This window comes from Hibiscus syriacus, unplaced genomic scaffold, assembly GCF_006381635.1.
Source record: "Hibiscus syriacus cultivar Baekdansim isolate YM2019G1 unplaced genomic scaffold, ASM638163v2 tig00111582_pilon, whole genome shotgun sequence".
Lineage (NCBI taxonomy): Eukaryota > Viridiplantae > Streptophyta > Magnoliopsida > Malvales > Malvaceae > Hibiscus > Hibiscus syriacus.
Window position 1 is genome coordinate 4,910,404 of NW_024063126.1, and position 23,907 is coordinate 4,934,310.

Below are 23,907 nucleotides of genomic sequence, written 5' to 3' on the forward strand. Positions count from 1 at the left end.
TTATTTTTGTGTGTATTTCTTTGAGGTTTGCTTTGATGTTTGGCTGCTTTGGTTCGTGTTGGTTTACTGTTTTTGGTATTTTGAGGTTCTGTTGGTTCTCGATGATTTTCTGGTTTCGATCCTTTGGTTTCTGGCCGTTTGGTTGTGGCTTGATTCTGTTGGTGTTGTTCTGTGGGTACTGTGGTTGATGTCTTCTGTTTACTCTCGTGGTTAAGATGCCCCCCCGTGAGTGCTGTCGTGGGTTCTGTGTGTTCCTCCACTGTTAGCCTCCTCTGTACTGTGTTGGTCGTGGGTTTTTATAACTCCCACCGGCCGTTGGGAGTCCCGACGATCTCGGGATCGTGGTTGGTTGGCCGGGGATTTCGGGATAGGTCAGTCCCGATCCCCTCGACCGGAAATCTCGGTGATCGGTGTGTGGTGGCGATCAGGCTTCTGGTAACCTTGATTTGATCTTGACCGTTGGATTGGGTCAGATCCAACGGTCCAAGATCGGCCGCGGCTGATAGCTCTTTGTGGGTTAAACAAACCCTAATTCCCTTGCTATATTGGTCGTTGATCTCTTTGTTGATCCAACGGTCCCCTGTTGTGTGGCGCTGTGATATATGCTAGAACCCTAATTTGACCTCTGGGCTGGATCAGGCCCGTCTGACTGGATTTGGACCCATTTCTGGACCAATTTTTGGACATGGAAAAAAAAATATATGAAATTAAATTAAATTAAATTAATAAAATAAAATAAAATAAAATAAAAAATATGATATAAACTATAAAATATATATATTTCAAAAATATGTTTTAGAAAACTATATATTATACTTAAAAAATTTCTAAAACTATATATTACATAGTTTTCAAAACGTTTTAAAAATATTATATAAGTTTTCAAAAAAAATGTTTTTAAAACTATATATTATATAATTTCACAAAAAATGTTTTTTAAAACTATATACTATATATGTTTTCAAAATGTTTTAAAAACTATATAATATATAAACGGTTTCAAAATGTTTTCAAAACTATATATTATATATATTTTAAAAATATTTTCAAAAACTATATAATATATAAATTTTCGAAAATCATTTTCTGAAAATTATATATTATATTTTGTCAAAAACATTTTTACAAACTATAATAAAAAACACAATAACTCCGAGCAAAAATGAGTGTCTACACAAGGGTATAGTTCGTGATCTCTGTAATTGTGCTACTGTAGTTTATCATCTATTTGTTGTACCTTGGGAGACAAACAACTGACGATCTCAAGCACCAAGGAGTGGTCGAAATCTATCTTGAGGAAATTGTGTAGCTATAGGCCTCAACTCATTTTCAATCGTTTGTTTAGTTGAAATCAAGTATTTATTTCTATAGTTATTTTTTAAATATTATTTTAATAATATTTTTATTTTATTTTTTATCATATCGGATTGTTATACTTTTAACAATATTAAGACATACACAACTTGAAATTTATCTTTAATTTTATACTAATATTTGAATATTATTATCATTATTTTACTATTTTATTTTTTGATTAATGGTCTGTCTAATAATCTTAAGACATTTTTTTCGTATTTTTTAACCTAAGATGATATTAATTCTTTTGAGTTTAATCCTTATTGTGTATAAAAGAAACACCAAAAATTCTGCAAAACAAATGATGAACGATCATAAAGAGGAATTTATGCCAAGGATAAGTTTCCCATCAACTCTGAAATATGGATTCTAAATCCTTTGTGCAATGATTTTTTAGTTCAATTTTATTTATTACACTAATTTCTTGTAGGGATTCCAACAATTGGATTTCAAAACCTTTTGAAAGTTTTTCAAGTTCATAGGAAACCTTTTACCTATTCTAAAAATCGGTGTAGCGTGATAAGACAACTTGTGTACCCAAACCGTGGATATCACACCTTGTTCTTTGTGGTTACACTCTATCCTTGTCCTTTGTGGGGCACACCTTGGATCTTGATGGTTCTTTGGTTGGACAACAAAAAATTTAAGAGAAAATAACCTCAGTGACCGAAAATTCCTTATAATATACGATTTTGACCAACTTTTTTTCGATTTGCCAAAATGACCAACAAAATCGAAATGCGATCTTTAAATCGCAACGCGATTTCCAGTATCACAAATCAGTTTCCAGATTCGCAACGCGATTTTGACTATCGCATTGTGATTTTCCAAATTCGCGTTGCGATTTTAGAAAATCGCAATGCGAATATGTAAATCGCATCGCGATTCTGACTATCGCAACGGGATTCTGACTGTCGCAACACTGAATTTCAAATTCGCAACAGGTTTTAGTTTCGCAACACAAATGTTTTGGGTATATAACTATACAGCAGCAACTCATAACCTAAATCCCTAAATCACAACTCATTCCATCTCCATCTATCACTCTCTCCGGCGACATCCGTTCCTATATCCAACGACATCCTTCCCCATCCGGCAACAGGTTTTAGTTTCGCAGCTCGTTTGTTTAGTAAATTAATTTACAATAATGAAATCATCTAATGTTGATCATGTTTGGATAGATTTGTGTTTTGGAGGGTCATGGGAGAATGTTCATGGTGTTTTACAATATATGCCTTTACCCATGAATCTTCAACTAAAACTGTCATTAAAAACGTTAACTTATGAAACTCTAATGTTACGTGTTGCAAATAAATTGAATTTAGAGCCCCTAAGTGGATTTAGGCTAACTTATTAGAGAAAAGGTAAAGTTTATTTGTTAACCGACAATGAAGATGTTGAACGATTCATTGCTTACATTAGTGTTTCGCAAGATGATGTTACATTGTATGTTGTTGAACCTAGAAGTAGTGAAGTTGGGTCAGTAGTGGGTAGTAATCAACTAAGTTTTTCAACCCCAGTTTATGGTGCTCAAAATTTAATGGTTCCACCACAATTTCATCACTAAGCAAATTTTGTTTTACCACATTTCCAATACCAAACACAATCTCAAAACCCACAACCTTTCCCTAATCCAAATCCCAATAAACTTTCAGCACCAAATTCCGGTTTTTGTATTGACCAGTTAGACGAGGATGAGCCAACAGAAAAAATTATGAATACTAGTCAGTATTCAAAATTTGATCTTGGTCAATACTCGGATTTTGATGATGTTTCAGAAGAAGAAACAAACCCTGCGTGTAATGATTTTGATATTGGTCAATACCCGAATTTTGATGATGAAACAGCCACTGCCGAGGAAGATGTTGTTGATGATAATGAGGAGAAAGTTACGACTGTGAATGAACATGTTGAACATCCATTTTGTAATTCATATAACCCTGAAGAAGAAAAAGAAGAAGAAGAAATCCCTGAAGAAAAGTCCCCGAATAAAATGCCACGGGAGTATAACTGGAATATGCCAGAATTACTTCGATACTGGAAGAAGAGTTGGTAAAGATAGCAGTTGATTGTTACACAAAAATTATTCGTATCAAGAAAGATAATTGTTTTGATACAAAGGAAGACTTGAAGATAGCTTTGTATACAAAATGTATGGAAGATGGCTATCAACTAAAAGTTAACAAATCAATCAAAGATCTTTTCGAAACAAGGTCTATGATTGACAAAAACTGTACATGGCGTATGATTGCAAAGAGGATAAAAGATTGCGAAATGTTTCAAGTTAGGACTTTTATTGATAAACATACATGTTCAAGAACCCAAGTTTTTCCTCACCATAGACAGGCAAACAAAAAGGTACTGGGTGGTTTTCTGGCTGAGTTAATGTTTTTGAATGACAGGGTATATCGGGGACATGAAATTATGACTGACATGAATGCTCGGTTCAAGATTAGTATCTCATATTCTCAAGCTTGGAGAGCCAAATGTTATGCCTTGGAATTGTTCAGGGGGTCGCCAGAAGCATCGTTTTCCCAACTGCCGGCTTATTGTCACAATTTAAAGCTGAAAAATCCTGGGTCGGTAACTCATATCAAAACAGTTAGAGATGGACGCTTTGAGTTGCTGTTTATCGCCATTGGTGCTGCGGTTAGTAAATCAATATAATTTTGTTGATTCATTTTTGTTAGTTACATGCATTTCACATTTAAATGATTATATTTCTTGTGTATATTATTTTTTAGATTCGTTCGTTTATTACTTGCATGCGCCAAGTTATTATAGTTGACGGAGCACATTTGAAAGGTCGATACCTTGGAGTAAACTTATTAGCAGTAGTCATGGATGCTAACAATGGGATATTGCCAATAGCTTACGGGGTTGGTAAATCTGAAACCTCTGATTCATGGACATGGTTTATGGGGCATCTTAGGGATTGCATAGGTCCTATTAGCAATCTGACAATCATATCCGATAGGGCAAACTCAATTGATAACGCTGTTAGAAGGTGTTTCCCAGATGCTTTTCATGGACTTTGTGGTGTTCATTTGTATAGAAATCTAAAATCAAGGCCTGCTGGTATAAAAAATCACAAATGGATATACTGGAATGCTGTAAAAGCTTATCGGGAAGTGGATTTTAATAAGCATATAAATTGTTTAAGACTTGTTTTGCCTCAGTGTGCTCAAATACTAGAAGATGTCGGGTTTGAAAGATAGTCAAGAGTACATCAACTTGGAGCAAGATATGGTTTCATGATGTCTAATAGTGCAGAATCAATCAACGTTCTAAGTCGTCATTCCTAGAAATTACTCATTACTATGTTAATGGAGTTTTTTCGAGCCTCTATTCAACAGTGGTACTACAAGAAAAGAAACCATGCAGGTATTATTTCTTTAAATTCGTAACTTATCATATATTTTACTAAGTATTATTTATTTAAATTTACAGGAACATTGGAACATCGTGTTACACCATGGACTGAAAAAAAGATAACGAAACGTGTTGTGAAGTCAACGTCATGGAGAGTTGAACCATGTTCAAACACTTTGTTTGAAGTACTAGATAATAACTTAAATGGGCTTGTCGATCTAAATACAAAGACGTGTAGTTGTATGAAATGACAAACATCTGGTTATCCGTGTGGCCATGTTATAAAAGTTGCTCTTCATCTAAACCAAGATGATTCAAGTGCATACACTATGGATTGCTACACTACAGAAGTATATCGACAGACTTATGCCGAGATTATCTACCCTATTCCACATCCTTCTGAGTGGGACATACTAGATGACTTACAAACAGTTTTGCCACCAGCCATGGACAGAAGGCTACCTGGCCGACCAAAAAGTCACGATTGTATACCATCTAAGGGTGAAGAGAAGAAGAGATCGACATATAGTCGATGCAAGGAAAGTGGTCATACAAGGTTGACATGTGGATCACCAGTGCCATCACAATCATCTTTCCCTCTACCAAAATATGGATCCTCATCAAAATCCAAAGCTCATATGGTGTCAAGAAAAAGGTAATCAAAATCGCAATCAAAATCAAAATCCCAATCACAATCGGCTTCACCTTTTGGAACTATTAACTTAGGTGATTTTTAATGCAAACGTTGTATTATGTGTATTTTATGTGTAAACTTTTAACATTTTCAGTTAGGCATGTATTAGTAACTTGAGTTTGAACATTGCTATGATCTGTTCAGTTGTTATCACTTATTACACATTCATTTTAATATCGCAACACGAATTTGACTATCGCAACGCGAATTTGACTATCGCAACGTGAATTTGATTATCGCAACGGGAATTTGACTATCGCAACGAGAAAATCGCAAAGCGTATTAGACTATAGCAACGCGAATTGACTTTCGCGTTGCGATTTTGGCTTTCGCATTGCGATTTTGACTTTCGCATTGTGATTTTGAGTTTAGCGTTGCGAAAGTGTGCCTTCAACAGGTCTTTTACCTTCAATATGATGCAGATTGAAATCAACAAATCAACTTTTACAAATCAATTAAACAAGCAAAAAATAATAATAATTCTTATTTTCCTCATCAATTAAACAAATCAGACTTTTAAGAATCAATTAAACAATCAAAAAAAGTGTACCCAGACAGTTGTTTATGCACCCATACATCAATTTCACGCAGCTCACTTCAGGATTAACCTGCAGAAACCAAACATTTGCTCAAACAACACTTTCTACACATCTAAAACCAACAAACAGCAAATTATTGAATTCTAGGTACTTAACAACACTTGCATTTGACTTACCAATTGTTTATGGTCACTTTCATAACGCGGATGCAGGTAGGCAGCGTCTCGTATATATCGCTCTAGCCATAAAATGCCAAAACCACAAGCCTACTGCACCTCTATCTCTATCGATGTGAGGTAGAAACTGTGTACTTCCTATCGTCAAATGCTCCAAGCACATGCATACGAGAGGACCACAATCCCCTCTGGCTTCCAACATTTGTTGTGGCGCGGTCTCGTCTCTGATAACTGTAACGTTGAACTTCTTTGGCTTCTTGTTTCCAGAATAAGTCCAATAATTAATCGCATCCAAGAATTTAGCCAAATGAGAGCTCCATCCCTTAATAATATCTCTCAAATCAGATAATGATATGTAATTTATCATGCTGTCATATACTATTATCTTCAGGGATGGGAGCTGAAGCTCGACGAGAAGCCAATGAGTACGTTCCAAAACAGGGATAAACACCTGCAATCATAAGTAATAATTCAATTGCGCACTTATTTATGAACACCTTTAAAATATTTAAAAAATAAATACTAACCTTATCGACCTCCCACTATGCAGGATAAAGTTTAGCTTGTCCATTAGCCAACACATATGATTCATGTCGTTGATTCTTCAAGTGAACTACGTGAAAAGACGTCGGCATAATTGTATATCGCGTATTTTTTCCTCATTTTCCTTATAATTAGAAGACGTGACACCCATGCATCAATATGCTGTTTTACAAAAAAAGACATATATTAGTGAATTACATAAATTTAAAAAAAATTAATCAAAATGAAATATAAGAAAAATATAAGACTTACCCCCCATCGAAATAGCCTTTGTCTTCAACCCCTAATAACACACCCCACCAAGACCGATCAATCAACAAATGCATATCATCGTTGAGTTTGTATATGTCAGCGTAACACCCCTGGCTCCGCTCATGTAGATAAAAATCAACTGCGGTCTTAGCCCAAAGGGTATTATCCAGAATTGTTTCCGGTAGTTTTCTCATCTCCACTTCATCTGCCGGAATGGTACTGGCCGGTAACTCATTCAAAAGCCAACAGTCATCCATCATGTCCGACACGTGAGAGAGTTTCTCAATAATTCGACATATTACGCCGTGTGAATCGGGCTCTTGAATAGTGGGAGAGACCTCTTCAACGATGATAGAGGCCTCTTGAACGGTGAGAGGTGACTCTTGAGGGATGATAGGGGCCTCTTGAACGATAGGAGAGGCCTTTTAAACGATGACAGGTGAGTCGGGCTTCTTCTTACGGAGTCTTCGCACTATTGGGGTGAACGAAGACGTAATGGCACTTGCACGCTGTCTGATACATGAACCCCGTCGTGCAAGAAAAACCCGAGGTAAAGCATCCACCTTATCGGGCCGCTAAAAATAAATTAATACATAAATCAGTAAATAAACAGACATGATATTAAACAATGAAAACAAAGACAAATATGTTTCAAACTTGCACGGTATTCACCCAAGTCATTATTCTATCATAGTTCACAAAATGCATCAGATAATATTCCAGAAGTAAGCACTTATATAAACATTTAAAAGGACAACATATAGGTTTAGTGCATGTTCAAGGACAACATAAAGAGTAGTAGTTTATTCTTGAAACTTAAATTTGCAACACTATGAAGTTAGTATTTGTCTTTTTCTTTTGGTTGAAGTAATGCAATCCATTCAAGTTTCAATTTACAGAAGAAGAATAGTTTCTGAAACTTATAATCGCAACACGAAACTTAAAATCGCAACGCGAAAATGACTATCGCGATGCGGAAATGACTATCGCAACGCGAATTTGACTATCGCAACAAGATAATCGCAATGCGAAATAAAAATCGCAACGCGAAACTAAATTCGCGTTGCGATTTTCATTATCGCATTGCGATTTTCACGTTGCAATTTTTATTTCACATTGCGATTATCCCGTTGCGATAGTCAAATTCGCGTTGCGATAGTCATTTTTGCGTTGCGATTTTAAGTTTCGTGTTGCGACTATTCTTCTTCTGCAAATTGAAACTTGAATGGATTGCATTACTTCAACCAAAAGACAAAACAAAGACAAATACTAACTTCACATGGTTATTTTAGAACTGTTTAGCAGTATTGGCAGCAACCGAATGAATTTACTAAGCGATCTAAGTGAAATGGTTAATCTAAGTGAAATTACGAGTAAATCAAGTTAAGTATGAAAAATCTTAAACTACCTCGTTGTGTAGAGTATTAACCTCATTCTGTAATAATGCTACCATCTCACGTAGAGTCACTACCTCAGCACATAAAGTAGATACCTCATCACGCCATGCACCATTGTCATCGCGTTAAGTACTGACCTCCTCACGCAAGGCATTGACCTCATCACGTAACTCCCCTAACTCATCCCGTGGAGGTGGAGAACAGGGAGATAAATGTCGTGGCATCTTTGCCGGTCACCTATCATGAGGTGATGGTGGAGAAGAGGCTCGATGATGTGACGGAATAGGTGATGGCTCTCGTTGTAGAGGTGTATAGTGTGGTCGATCAGGTGATGGCTCTGGGTGAGGTGATGGCTCTCGAAGTGGAGGATGCTCATCATCCGTGCCATAAAAAAACGCTTACTAGCTTGCCACCAATCAGTGGCAAGCTCAGTCTCCGTGGGTGTCAGCCTCTGTAATAGAGTGTTGGCCTCCTAACAATATAAAAGCTCAAACAAAGTTAAACGTGTACTAGTAATAACTTGTTTATATATGGTAGTATTTGTGTTAACTTACATCATTTATTGTCGTATACCGTAGTAACTCTTCCCAAATCAACAGCCATCGTTTCTTCTTCCAAGAAATAGCCCTAGGAATATCATTTGAAGTTTTTAATGCATATGTCTGCATGTCGAGAAAAGCCTCAAATATCCAAATCTACAAACAATATAATACATAAAAATTAGTAATTATTAAATAATTAATTATAATTTTGGAAACATTATTTAGAAATTCTTACCTTAAAGGCCCAAATAAAGCCTGATAAAGTGTATTTGGAACCATCGCCACGCAAACTTTTGCGGTCATCAAAGGTAGACGACAACTTATTCCAGGTAGCTTTCCATAGATACAAACCCCACGGAAACAAGTTCCATGCATTTAGGTCCTCTACCAATAATATTAGGTCCTTAGGAATAGGTTGTCTGGCCTCTCTGCCTAAAAAGTCAGCATACAAAAGTACTAAAAGGCATACTCGGACAATATCGACATCATCCATATTTCTTATTAAATAATCTCGTCAAGTCGTCGAAGTGTAAATTCGGCTTCTCCATTGACAGCTCAGGAAAAACCCGGGATAACCATGATGGGCGGGTAATATGACTAGTGTATCGACCTACATCATCGTGTCCGAAGCGTAGACCAGTGATTAAGCAAAACTCCTCCCGCCCAAAACACTTATACGCTGGTGGAAAATGAAACCATATATCTTCATTACCACATTTTATACTCTCGGGTAGATCGCTAGTCATGGTCTGAAGCCACAAATGGGTCAACATAGCATCGCCACCCGGATGTTGTACTTTCAGCCATGGCCCGAAGCAAGTATCCTTAAACAATTTTCTTTGTACAGGTGAAAGCTTCGACGCAATTGTAGTGACTAGGCTTATTTTATTCCTTAAGGTCAATTGAGCCGAAAAAAAGTTCTACAAAAACAATAAACATACCAAGTTAGATATACCAAAAACTACACTGTGAAGATATACCAAAAACAATAATAAACATAAAGAGTAGTAGTAGTTTATTCTTCAAACTTAAATTTGCAACACTGTGAATTTCGTATTTGTCTTTGTTTTTTGGTTGAAGTAATGCAATTCATTCAAGTTTCAATTTGCATAAGAAGAATAGTTTCTGAAACTTAAAATCGCAACACGAAAATGAAAATCGCAACACAAAAATGACTATCGCAACGCGAATTTGACTATCACAACGAGATAATCACAACGCGAAACTAAATTTTTTCGTTGCGATTTTCATTTCGCGTTGCGATCCTCGGTTTCAAATAGTCATTGTCTAAAATTGAAACTTGAATGAATTCCATTACTTCAACCAAAAGACAAAACAAAGACAAATACTAACTTCACAGGGTTAAAGACTAAATAGTTTAGCAGTATTGGCAGCAATCAAATGAATTTAATAAGCAATCTAAGTGAAATGGTTAATCTATTATTGAAATTACCAGTAAACTTATCATCAATTTCAATATGAAAAACCTAATAATAATGCAAAAATTTCAAAATAAAAATAATTAAAAAAACTAACCCTCGGTGGTTGATTTGGTTGATTTTCCATTTCTGATCGTGAATGATTGTGAGGGTGGCTCTGAGAGATGGAGATAGACGGATTTCGCCGGAGATGGGGACGGATTTCGCCGTAGAGAGTGAGAGATGGAGATGATACTGAGTTGTGATATAGGGGTTTAGGTTAAGAGTTACGATTACGGGATATATTAATATTCGTGTTTGGAATTTGAAAATAAAATACGCGTTGCGATACTAATGGAGCTTTGAAAATCGCATTGCGATTTTGTATTATCGCAACGCGATAGTCAGAATCGCGTTGCGATAGTCAGAATCGCGTTGCGATTTACATATTCGCGTTGCGATTTTCTAAAATCGCAACGCGAATTGGGAAAATCGCAATGCAATAGTCAAAATCGCGTTGCGAATCTGGAAACTGATTTGCGATACTGGAGATCGCGTTGCGATTTAGAGATCGCATTACGATTTTGTTGGTCATTTTGGCAAATCGAAAAAAAGTTGGTCAAAATCGTATATTATAAGGAATTTTCGGTCACTGAGGTTATTTAAAATTAATAATGCTGATCAAGAAATCAATCAGATAGGCGGAATTTTTGGTGTTTGCCTTTAATCTGAGATGACTCAGAAATGTTTCTTTTACATTTCTTCTAATTTGAGACGATTTGATATCTTTGTGAAATCGAGATAACAAATAATTTTGTTTTCCGGATTTATCCTGTTGTTACAACTGGTTTGCTTAATATCAAAGTGGACAAATTTATTTAACAAAAACTGTAATTAATAGTAGCACTGGATTGTTATATGATTTTGATAATATTTTTTTAAATTTTTTTATATTGTTATACTTGTAAAAATCTTAAGATGGAACTTGAAATTTATCTTTAATTTTATAATAATATTTGAATGTTATTATCACTATTTTACTATTTTATTTTTCTATTAACAGTTCGTCTAACAACACCCTACACCTTTAAGATATCATTTTGATTATGTTATACACTTCTGGAGCACTAAACTCTCAAAATCAGTTGTATAATCACATTAATTCATCAAGTTATTTGGTTAAGAAGTAAATCCATGTAAGCCCCAACGATATCAATAGAAGGGCCACATCTTCCTACAGTTCGTACCCTATTTAGTCATGTGTAATACATAGGAAGAGATAAAACTACTCATGTGTCTAATAGAGGAGGGCCCAAGGTAAGCCCACTCTTTTAGATACCCATATAAATCCATCTGAGAAATACTTTGACCCAACAAATTGTCGATCAGTGACCTTCAATCCAAATTAAAAGGGGTAAACTAACGGACAATAACATGTAGTTATCTGTAGAGGTCCAATAGTTGCACCCCTCGTGAATAGGAGATGCAAAGGTTTTATGCATACAAAAGACTCGTTTCAGAAAAAGGTCTTCCCCTTCGTAACATAGATTCTCTAAAAACTCATATTGTCTAGTCATTTTAGATAATTGTGTCATATCTTATCATGCTTAAAATATGAAGACAAGGATTCTCTATAGAAATCTAACAATTACTGTAACACCCCAACCTGTACCCGACTCGGATACGAATCCGAAGTGTCACATTGACTTTTCAAAACCTTTACTCTTTAAAAATTTATATAAAATTTAAAATCTTAATTGTATTTGAATGGTGAAACCCTTATAACAAAATTTCTATTGAAAATTCGTAATGAAATAAAACATTCAATAATTTACATAAATACAAAAAAGTATAGCTTTACAAAATATATCATAGCATTACAATTTAAAACTTATAATGCATGCCAACAATTCACAAAATAACAAGAACATACAATTTAACTTGTTCTGATATGATCTTTTGCGGGAGTATGATGTACTCGCCTAGCTTTAGCTATTTGCTTTCTTTGAACCTACGTGTGAAACAATCACACGCAAAGTCGTTGACTTAGTGAGGCAAGTACGAGTAAGATAAAACATTATAAAATAAATTCTTATTCATTTCAGAGAAACATTTAGTGAGGGATTCAAATTTGCATTTCATAACAAGACTGTATACTTCTATACATTGTTCGATTTATATAACTTTGTTTTTACTAGCCTAATGCATACTACTGAGAATTTTAGGTATTTGAGTACATTAAGGCTATGCACTAATGCAGTTACCATTTCTCACATAAATTGCACCGAAGTGCCACATATTTGTCCCGAAGGACCACATAGGATTGTCCCGAAGGACCACATAGTTTTGTCCTGAAGGACCACATAATTTTGTCCCGAAGGACCACATAGAACCCTTGACTCTTGGCATGCCAACTATACCTCTAATTCTCATACATATACCATGGGCTTTTTAACCATATAATTATTTCTCATTTCATTATTCAGAGTTTGTCTTGTTCACATAGGCACTTTCACATCGAGTATTTTCGTATACATATTCACATATCACATATTCATAATCATGTACATAAAAAATCAAAACATAACTTAAGAAATATAACTTGAATAAAGCATAGTAAAAATATTGCATAAAAAAGTAAAACGGTTTTCGATTGAAAACTCTGAGGTTAGATTATCGCAAGCCGCCCTCGAATTTAATATAAAACAAATGAGTTGCACTCACCTTTGCCTCACGTAAGTTCTAAATGAATCTTTTTTATCTTTTGCTAAATGACTTTGGTATATCGCTTTGATCGATACGCTTTTGGTCTAAATCTACACGTAGATATATCGAAAATCAATACCATTTTACATTAACATATAACCAAATTAGCATTTACAAAGACGAAACTAAAACTCTCACTTTAAATTTTTGACGCATTAGTATCAGTGCCCCTCCTTTAGTACCGATACTTCTCTTCTATGGTACCGATACCCCATCAGTATCGATACCATTTTGGTATTCTAGAATTTCATATTTAATAATAGTATCGATACCTTACTCTTGGTATCGATACCCACTTCAGTATCGATACTAATTCAATCAGTACCGATATTGTTCATCAAATTCAACCTATTTCCTTCGATTTAACACTATAGTATCGGTATTGTTCTTCCAGTATCGATACCCTTGCCCAGATTTCATTTAGTTCACTTTGAATTTTTCCCAAATTCATCTAAACTTCTTACTCTTAGCTCCATTCAACTCCTCAAACTCATTAACACTTATCCTAATAAACTTATATCCAATAATCCTCTTATAACATCCAAATTTTCCTATGGAATTCTTAAAACTAAAAATCATGTCATTTATTCAAACATGTTGTAAATCCTTTCTAATTCTTCTAACTCCTTAATTAAACTCTTGACAAATCAAATTTATCATTAGAAAATCCAAATACTAAACCATATCAACAATTCCCTTAAAACCCCACTTTACAATTTCATCATTAATTCACTAATCTCTTAGTTTTAATCAACCTAAAGCTTTCCTTAAGCTTTTATATCACCCAAGTCTTTAAAACCAAACCCAAATTTGAAGAAACAACCAGCTTGAAATTAACTTACCTTGGAAAATGAAGGTTCACGACAAGAGGAAGAATAAGAGAAAATGACCCAGAGTTCCAAAATTTTCAATTTTCCTTGATTTTCCTTACTCCACGTGTTTTATATCTCTAAAAAGGGGAATATAAAATTCCTTTCCTTTAAAAAACCATAATGCCCCTCTAATATTTCATCTTTGATAACAAGTCCTAATCAAAATTTTCAAAATTAGTCCTTAAACTTTTTAATTTATTCAACTTAAACCACTAAATTTTAAATTCTTACATTTTTATCACTAACCTGATGTTTGGGGTATTATAAATCTCCCCCTTAAGAAAATTTGTCCTTGAATTTTCACTGCATAAAGAGGTGAGGATATTGTCGTCTCATGTCTTCTTCACGCTCCCATGTAGCCTCTTCTACCTTATGATTTCTTAAGAGAACTTTAACTAATGGAATCGTCTTGTTCCTTAGCTGCTTGATTTCATATGCTAAAATCTGTACTGGTTCTTCCTTGTAGGTCAGGTCAGATTGTACTTCTATATCATATGGTGTTATGATGTGCAAAGGATCTGATCGATATATCCGAATCATAGACACATGAAATACATTTTGGATCTTTTCCATCTCTGCTGGAAATGCTAGCTGATATGCAACCGATCTAACTCTTTTAACAATCTCGTATGGACTAATGAATCTAGGGCTAAGTTTTCCTTTTCGGCCAAAACGTAACACTTTCTTCGAATGAGAGACTTGCAAAAATACTTTATCTCCAACTTCAAACTCAATCTCTTTTCTCTTTAAATCAACATATGACTTCTGTCTATCGGATGCCACTTTAAGATTATGCTGAATCACTTGAACTTTCTTTTCTACCTCCTTGATCAAGTCAGGACCAAGAATGTTCTGATCCCTAAGCTCGTTCCAATTTAATGGTGTACGATACTTTCTCTCGTATAAAGCTTCATAGGGAGCCATGTTAATGCTCGACTGATAACTGTTGTTGTAGGAAAATTCTGCAAGAGGCAAATACTTCTCCTAAGATGCTTTGAACTCTATAACACATGCCCTTAGCATATCTTCCAGGATTTGGATAGTCCGATTAGACTGTCCATTTGTTTGAGGGTGAAAGGTTGTACTAAAGTTCAATTGAGTCTCCAAAGCTCCATATAAAGTCTTCCAAAATCTTTATCGGTTGGATACTATCGAAGCAGGCATACCATGAAGTCGAACAATCTCTATGATGTACAATTCATCATACTTGTCCATAGACAAATAAGCCCAGACAACAATGAAATGTGCTGATTTGGTCAATCAGTCAACTATCACCCAGATTGAGTTTCTTTTATTCGGAGTCAAACAATTGGACACAAATTCCGTGATCATTTTTTTCATTCTTGGCCACCAATGACGACTTTTAAGATCATGTACAACTTGCTTCCGCCTGGGTGCATAGTCAACGGACTATAGTGAGCTTCTGACAACATGTCATTTTTAACTCCTCATCATATGTAATAACAAGCCTCCCACGATAATACAAATTTCCATCGAGCTTAACTTCAAAATCATTATTCTCTCATTTTTCATTTGCTCTATTCTTTTCAAATACTTATCATCTTGACCTTGTACATCTTTAATTGGATCCAGTAATGTCGGCTTAAGCTTTAACTTCGTAAAAAATATACCATCTCCACTTAATGAAAATCTCGTATCTAAGGCTTGCAAAGCTGAGAATATATTCCGACTCAGAGCATCATCTACCACATTTGCTTTCCCGGGGTAGAAATTAATTACCACATCATAATCATTGAGAAGCTCAATCCATATTCGTTGTCTTAAGTTTAGCTCTTTTTGAGTCATCAAATACTTCAAACTCTTATGGTTTGTGTAGATGTAGCAACGCTCACCATATAAGTAGTGATGCCATATCTTCAGAGCAAACACTACTGCAGCCAACTCCAAGTCATGCGTCGGATAGTTCTCTCGTGCGGTTTTAGTTTCCTCGATGCATATGCCACCACTTTACCTTCTTGCATTAATAGACATCCAAAGTCATTATGGAATGCGTCACTTAAAACCACATAATCCTTGCCAGATTTTGGTTGGACCAATACCAGAGCTTCCGTCAAAATTTTCTTCAACGCTTCAAAACTCTTTTGACATTCAGGGGTCTAAGAAAAAGGAACATCTTTTCTTAACAACTTGATCAACGGAAAAGCTGTCATCGAGAAGTTATTAACAAACCTTCGATAATTACCTGCAAGAACCATGAAACTCCAAACTTCTGACACATTCTTTGGAATTTCCCAATCTAATATAGCTTTTACCTTCTGAGGATCCACCCAAATCCCCTCTGCAAAAATCACATGTCCAAGAAACATTACTTTTGATAGCCAAAACTCATACTTAGACAGTTTAGCATAAAATCTTTTATCTTGTAGTGTTTGAAGAATCACCTACAGATGAGCGTCATGCTCCTCATGTATCTTTGAACACACCGAGATATCATCAATGAAGATGACTATGAACTGATCAAGATAAAGCTGAAACACTCTATTCATAAGATCCATAAACGTGGAAGGTGTATTAGTTAACATAAACGACATAACTACGAATTCATAATGACCATACATTGTCCTAAAAGTTGTCTTTGCAATGTCTTTGTTCTTTACAAATAGAATCAGTGCACCCCAAGGCGATACAATGGGTCTGATAAATCCTTTATTCAAAAGCTCTTGCAACTGAGTCTTTAGCTCACTCAGTTCTTTTGGGGCCATTCGATAAGGGGCCATCGAAATTGGTGCTGATTGGAAAAATCTCAATTTGAAACTTGACCTCCATGTATGGAGGTAATCCTGGTAATTCCTCATGAAATACTTCTGGGAACTGTTGGACAGTCGGAATGTCTTCTAATATTCTTTCATTGGTTCAAATATCAATCACATTGGCGATGAAAGCTTGACACACTTGTAACATTAGCTTTTTAGCTGACACTACTGATATCACATTAGCTAAGGGATTGAGTCTCTCGCTGACCACACTGACTTCCGATCCATTGGGACTTCTAAAAAAACTCGCTTTTATCGACAATCAACATTGGCATAGTAATGATACAACCAATCCATTCCCAAGATAACCTCAAACTCATCAAAGGGCAATTCCATTAGATTAGCAGGGAATTCAATTCCCTGAATCCTTATAGGACACGTTCGATAAATTTGTTTCACCCTAGCACTATGCCCTAATGGGTTAGTCACAATCACCTCACTACAAATAGGTTCTAACTGAGTTCTCAAATCATTGACCAATTTACTACTAACATAAGAGTAATTTGATCCCGAATTAATCAAAACTAAAATAGGTTTACCAGCTAACTGAAAAGTACCTACAATTATTTCAGGATCATCACAGTCTTCACTGGTCTTAAGGTTGTACACTCGAGCAGTAGAGCGCACTTCATGTTGAGTGGTTGACTCGGACTGATTCCTTCCTCGAACTCATCCTCTACCTCTCAAAGGTGCAGTAGCAGGTCTCTCGATTTGTGCAGGCTCTCCGGTCATCATTGGGAAATCCAAAATTAAGCGTCCTGTCTCACCACACTTAAAACATGCTCTGCAGACTTTTTCGACATATACCACTATGTTGTTTACCACAATACTGATATTGATTTGACTTTTCCACTCCCGATTCCACTGATTGAGTATGTCTAGATTTTCCAGGATTGGATCCTCTACCTGAGGATGCATCTGACTCCGATCTAGTCTGAGGTCAAAAATTTAAACCTCGACTTTTCTTCGATTATGATGCACTTGACGAGGCACCAACTCTTTTATTCCACTGGGTCTTTTGCTCCCCAAATCTCTCATTTTGAGCTCGCTCCAAGGCTTTGGCTCAATTCACTACCTCTTGGAATGAAGAAATGTTCAGTACTAACAGCAGGTATTTTAATCGAAGGCACAAACCCTCAACGAACCAATCACATAAGTCTTTTTTCGTAGGGACCAACTCCGCTGCAAATTTGCTCAGCTTATTGAACTCGTACTTGTACACATACACAATACGATTCCCTTGCTTCAAACTCATAAATTCTTATTTCATCTGACGGATAAAATGATCACCGATGTACGTGTACTTAAACTCTTCCAAAAAGAACGACCATGTCACCTGGTCCCTTGTAGCTCACATCGTCACATTAATCCACTATATTCTTGCTTGTCATCGCAGTAATGAAACTAACCCATCCAGCTTCTCTATTTCAGAATAATTGAGACACTCTAGCATAATCTTAGTGTCATTTAGTCACAGATCAGCAACAACGAAACCTTTCTCAACTTCTCCTTTAAATTCAGGTTCTCCCAGACTTCTTAGCTCCTTAGCTACATTCATCGTAGGAGCTGAGGCAGAAAATGGTTGGAAACGCGTCAGAATCGCGTCCAACGTCTGGAAGAAGGTCCCTTGATCTTGTACAGAGACACCTTGAGACACCTGTTCATCACCCTGCCTACTTGGGGCATGTGAATTATTACTACCTTCATTTCTATCTCCCGCTTCACTTTGGGAGACCTCATAGTCCGACATCGAATAAGATCAAATCATTATTCTATTAGTAAGGATATCATACAAATTACTTTATCAGATCAGAGATTTTTTAATTTTTTTAGTTGACATGTACACTTTTTAAAATAAAAATGACTTTCTTTCGAACTTAAAATCAATTAAATCATAGCTCTCATACCAATAAATGTAACACCCCAACCCGTACCCGACCCGGATAAGAATCCGAGGTGTCACATTGACTTTTCAAAATCTTTACTCTTTAAAAATTTATATAAAATTTAAACTCTTAATTGTATTTTAATGGTGAAACCCTTATACAAAATATCTATTGAAAATTCTTAATGAAAATAAAACATTCAATAATTTACATAAATACAAAAAGTGTAGGCTTACAAAATAGATCAGAGCATTACAATTTAAAACTTATAATACATGCTAACAATTCACAAAATAACAAGAACACATAATTTAACTTGTTCTATTATGATCTTTTACGGGAGTATGCTGTCATCGCTTAGCTTTAGCTCTCTGTTTTCTTTGAACATACGTGTGAAACAATCACACGCTAAGTCGTTGACTTAGTGAGGCAAGTACGAGTAAGATAAAACATTATAAAATAAATTCTTATTCATTTAGAGAAACATTTCATAAGGGACTCAAATTTGCATTTCATAACAAGACTGTATACTTCTATACATTGTTCGATTTATATAACTTCGTTTTTACTAGCTCAATGCATACTACTGAGAATTCTAGGTATTTGAGTACATTGAGTTTGTGCACTAATGCAGTCACTATTGGTTACATAAATTGCACCGAAGTGCCACATATTTGTCCCGAAAGACCACACAGGATTGTCCCGAAGGATCACATAGTTTTGTCCCGAATGACCACATAGAACCCTCGACTCTTGGCATGCCAACTATACCTCTAATTCTCATACATATACCTTGGGATTTTTAACCATATAATTATTTCTCATTTCATTATTTCGAGTTTGTCTTGTTCACATAGGCACTTTCACATCGAGCATTTTTGTATACATGTTCACAATCATGTACATAAAAAATCAAAACATAACTTAAGAAATATAACTTGAATAAAGCATAGTAAAAATATTGCATAAAAGAAGTAAAACAGTTTTCGATTGAAAACTCTGAGGTTGGATTATCGCAAGCCGCCCTCGAATTTAATATGAAACAAATGAGTTGCACTCACCTTTGCCTCACGTAAGTTCTAAATGAATCCTTTTTATCTTTTGCTAAATGACTTTGGTATATCGCTTTGATCGATACGCTTTTGGTCCAAATCTACACGTAGATATATCCAAAATCAATACCATTTTACATTAACGTATAACCAAATTAGCATTTACAAAGACGAAACTAAAACTCTCACTTTAAATTTCCGACGCATTAGTATCGGTATCCCTCCTTTAGTACTGATACTTCTCTTCTATGGTACCAATACCCCCATCAATATCGATATCATTTTGGCATTATGGAATTTCATACTTAATAATAGTATCGATACCTTATTATTGGTATCGATACCCCACTTCAGTATCAATTCTAATTCAATCAGTACCGATATTGTTCATCAAATTCAACCTATTTCCTTCGATTTGACACTATAGTATCGATATTGTTCTTCCAGTACCGATAACCTTGCCCAGATTTCATTTAGTTCACTTCGAATTTTTCCCAAATTCGTCTAAACTTTTAACTCAAATTCCATTTTAATATGCCTAATTTAATCTATGGTCACATTAACTCATTTTTCACTAATGGGGAATTATATATTGGAATGGAGTTCTCAACCAAAGAGCTCACAATGATTTTAATAAAAAAAAGTTGTGTTCATTCTAGAGTCAAACGAGCCAATAATAATACATATAGTTGTCAAAATATGTAGCATAGTGACAAATGTAACTGGATGATTCGTGAATCAAATAAAAAAAACTTGAAAATAGTAAGATACAAAAACCTCATATATGTTGTGTAAGAAGGATCAGTCCAGATCATCAAAACTTGGATTCTAGCATCATTTGTACAATCATCTTGCCCCTTGTCAAAACAAGTGCCAAAATAATTGTTTTATGTTGATTAATGCTATACAATCACAATATGATTACACCGTCTCCTAAAAAATATAGTTGTGAAAGACAAGTCCATTAAGAAATTGTATGGGGAGTGATTGATGCCACACCCCAAATTTGGTGTCAAAATTTTCTTGGTATATTTGGAGACTAGCATATAATATTTGAAATTTTAAAGGCTATTATGTGACATTTCAAAACTTGCAAAGAATCATATTTGTAAATTGGAAGTATATATAATAAATTAAAATTTTAATTAATAAATCAAATTTATATCAATCAACCCACTATATATGAGTGATTTTACCGAAATATCACCCATACATGTAATAATTACCTGTCAGACACATTTATCCTAATTTTACCAATCTAGCACCCTTTCTGACAAGGCGTAGGTTTTGTCCGAGCTGGCGCCACGTTATGAAAATTGTAGATCGCCTTCCACATCTTATCTGAGCTGGCGCCAAGTCAAGACAGGCACAAATCGCCATTCGTGCCTTTCTGGGCATCTGACACAGGTACCTAGGGCGCAAATCACCATTCATGCCTTTCCTTTAATACCCCAACGTCCACCTCCCACATTTATGGAAAGCCATCTAGCCCCTCCCCTCTTCTTATAAATACTCCCTCATCTCTTCCTTCAAACACAACCAAACACAACCTCCAAACCACGCTCAAATATCAAATTCTGTCATTATTCCAAGTATCAATTTTTCTATTAAGAAAGTAAAATATTTTTATTTTATTATAATAAATCAATAACTTATTATTTTATTAAATTTTATTATACTAACTTTTTATTAATTTTTGATGTTATAAAATGGAAGGTTGTTTGCTACGTTTAGATGAACATCATATCTCGAGACATTTTACTGATACAATAACAATTTTAAATTCTTTTGTAATTTTAATTATTGTTAATATTTTATTTATTAAATTTGTTTAGTATTAGTTTATATTTTAATTTCTATAATATTTATTAAATTAGGAGAGAGACTTTATATTAGATCCATTCATTCGTAACCTTAAGTTAGAGATACATACTCGTGTATGGCCGTATTTAGTCAAGGCTGGATTAGGTTACGTAGCAAAATATGAAAGGCACTGTAACCTTGAATCCAACCTTATTTCTGCATTGGTTGAGAGGTGGAGACCAGAGACACACACATTCCATCTTCCATGTGGAGAGTGCATAATTACGTTAGAAGATGTTTACATGCATTTCTGGCTTCCGGTAGATGGGGATGTGATTTTTGGGGTGGGGCATGGTAACTGACATTCCTTGTGCGAGGAGTATCTTGGAGATGTCCCGCTTAATTTCAACGGTGGTCTAATTCCATTAAATTGGTTGGATACAACTTTCAAACATTTGAATGGCAACGCCTCTAAGAAGGAGGTTAAAATATATGCATGGGCTTGCATACTACAGCTCATTGGAGGGCTCCTGATGCCCGATAAATCACACAACTAAGTTCATTGTATGTGGTTATGTCAACTCGCAGATTTTGATCATGTTGGCACACTCTGTTGAGGCTCCACAGTTTTGGCATTTATGTATAGGGAAATGTGTCAAGCTACTGACTATAGAAAAAAAAGCTATTGGCAGATGTCTCCTTCTGCTCCAGTTTTGGGCGTGGTATCTCATACACCTTTTATTTTCAGCAGTGAAAAACCCGTTGCTATTCTCGCTATTATTGAGGTAATTTCAATACTGATTTCGTATATTAATAATTTTTTTAGTATATAATAAAAATTATTTCATTGAATAGGTGGTCAAGTGCAAGAAAAGATCATCGGGATTTACCTGATAAATTAGAGAAATTAGGCTACTCGTTGATCAGAAGGTTGGTGCAGTGGTATGTATTTAAATATTATTATCTACTTTTAATTATCGTTATATAATTAGAATATTATTTTTGATAAGAATTATATATATTTGTTTTAGTTTCAATGGGTTTCTTATTCTACTGAAGAGATGAGGATTTACAGCCCACATCACTTAAGAGGCCCATTAGATGTCTGGATTGCGGTGGTTCCTATGATATGTTATGCTATTGTCGAGTGGCATCCCACTGATCGCATGCTCCACCTATTTGGTTTTGTACAATTTATTCCAGAAGCGCCTAAGAATCTCAATGATTTGCATATCATCGATAGACAGGGCAAAAAAGAAGTCGATTGGTTGCTGAAACACATTGAGTGGGTAATGATATGGGTGGATCGACGTGGGTGCATTCCCCGTACAGAACCCATTTATGTGGATCATTACTCGGTTGCAGATGATTATTATGAGTACTTCAACAGGAATGGGAAATTGTTCCTATTTTCCGAGGAAACACGAGACGAGAGCATTCATCGACATAAAAAAAGACATCCACTGTCACAACATTATCGTCCCTAACTCGTGGATGGAGAGTAGGCGCTTCTGGTTCATCCTTAGCTGCAGCTCATGAACCATCACAACAACCACAGTTTACACCACTGTATATTTCGTAGCCATTTCAGATGGAACTGCAGTCGTATCAGATGGCACTGCAACCATTTAATATGCCACTACAGCTAGATTAGACGCCACCACTTCCATACCAAATGCCACCACCGCCGTAGAGTTTTATGTCCCCTCTTGGCAGATATTATAGTTTCATGCTTGTAGATCCAACTTAGGGTTTATATGTTGGTTATTTGGCGGGTGAAGCTTCACCACATGCACATACACATCATGTACAGTTTTTGCACTCATCGATATTGGTCTTTTCCCAGTTTTCATAGTTTTCTATGAGCGGTGTGATAGTCCGTCATACACCTGCAGGGTCCTTATTCAATGGAGGTGCTACATCGTCATTCGTCCCTCATCAAAAAAATGTATCTATTCCTGATGATGATGGTGATGAGAGTAAGGAGTCAGAATAAGTTATACGAAGAAATCCTCCTTGACATAGACAACCACCGCCCTACGGAACACATTCAAGACACTGACATCGATAGAGTTGTTTAATTATGGACTTTTTATATATTTTGTTTCTTAATTTTTTTATTACTTAATTGTTTGAATTTTTTTTATTATTTAGTTTTTTTTTAATTTTTTTTTGTATCGTTTTCAACTTTTTAGTTTGTTCAATTTTTTTTATTATTTAATTTCTTTAGTTGTCAATTAATAAGTGATACTCAAATGAAATTAACTGAAAGTAAATGAAAATTAAATAACAGAAACTTAGATTTAATAAACAACAACTGCATCAAGCACAACATCAACAGTTACTTGATGAAAAAAAAGATGAATATTTTTTCTTATTGTGCCTTAGGTTTCTACAATGCCCAAATCTTTTGTTTTCTCTGGACGTCTCCCGAATGTCTATATCACAATGAATTCAAGTGGATT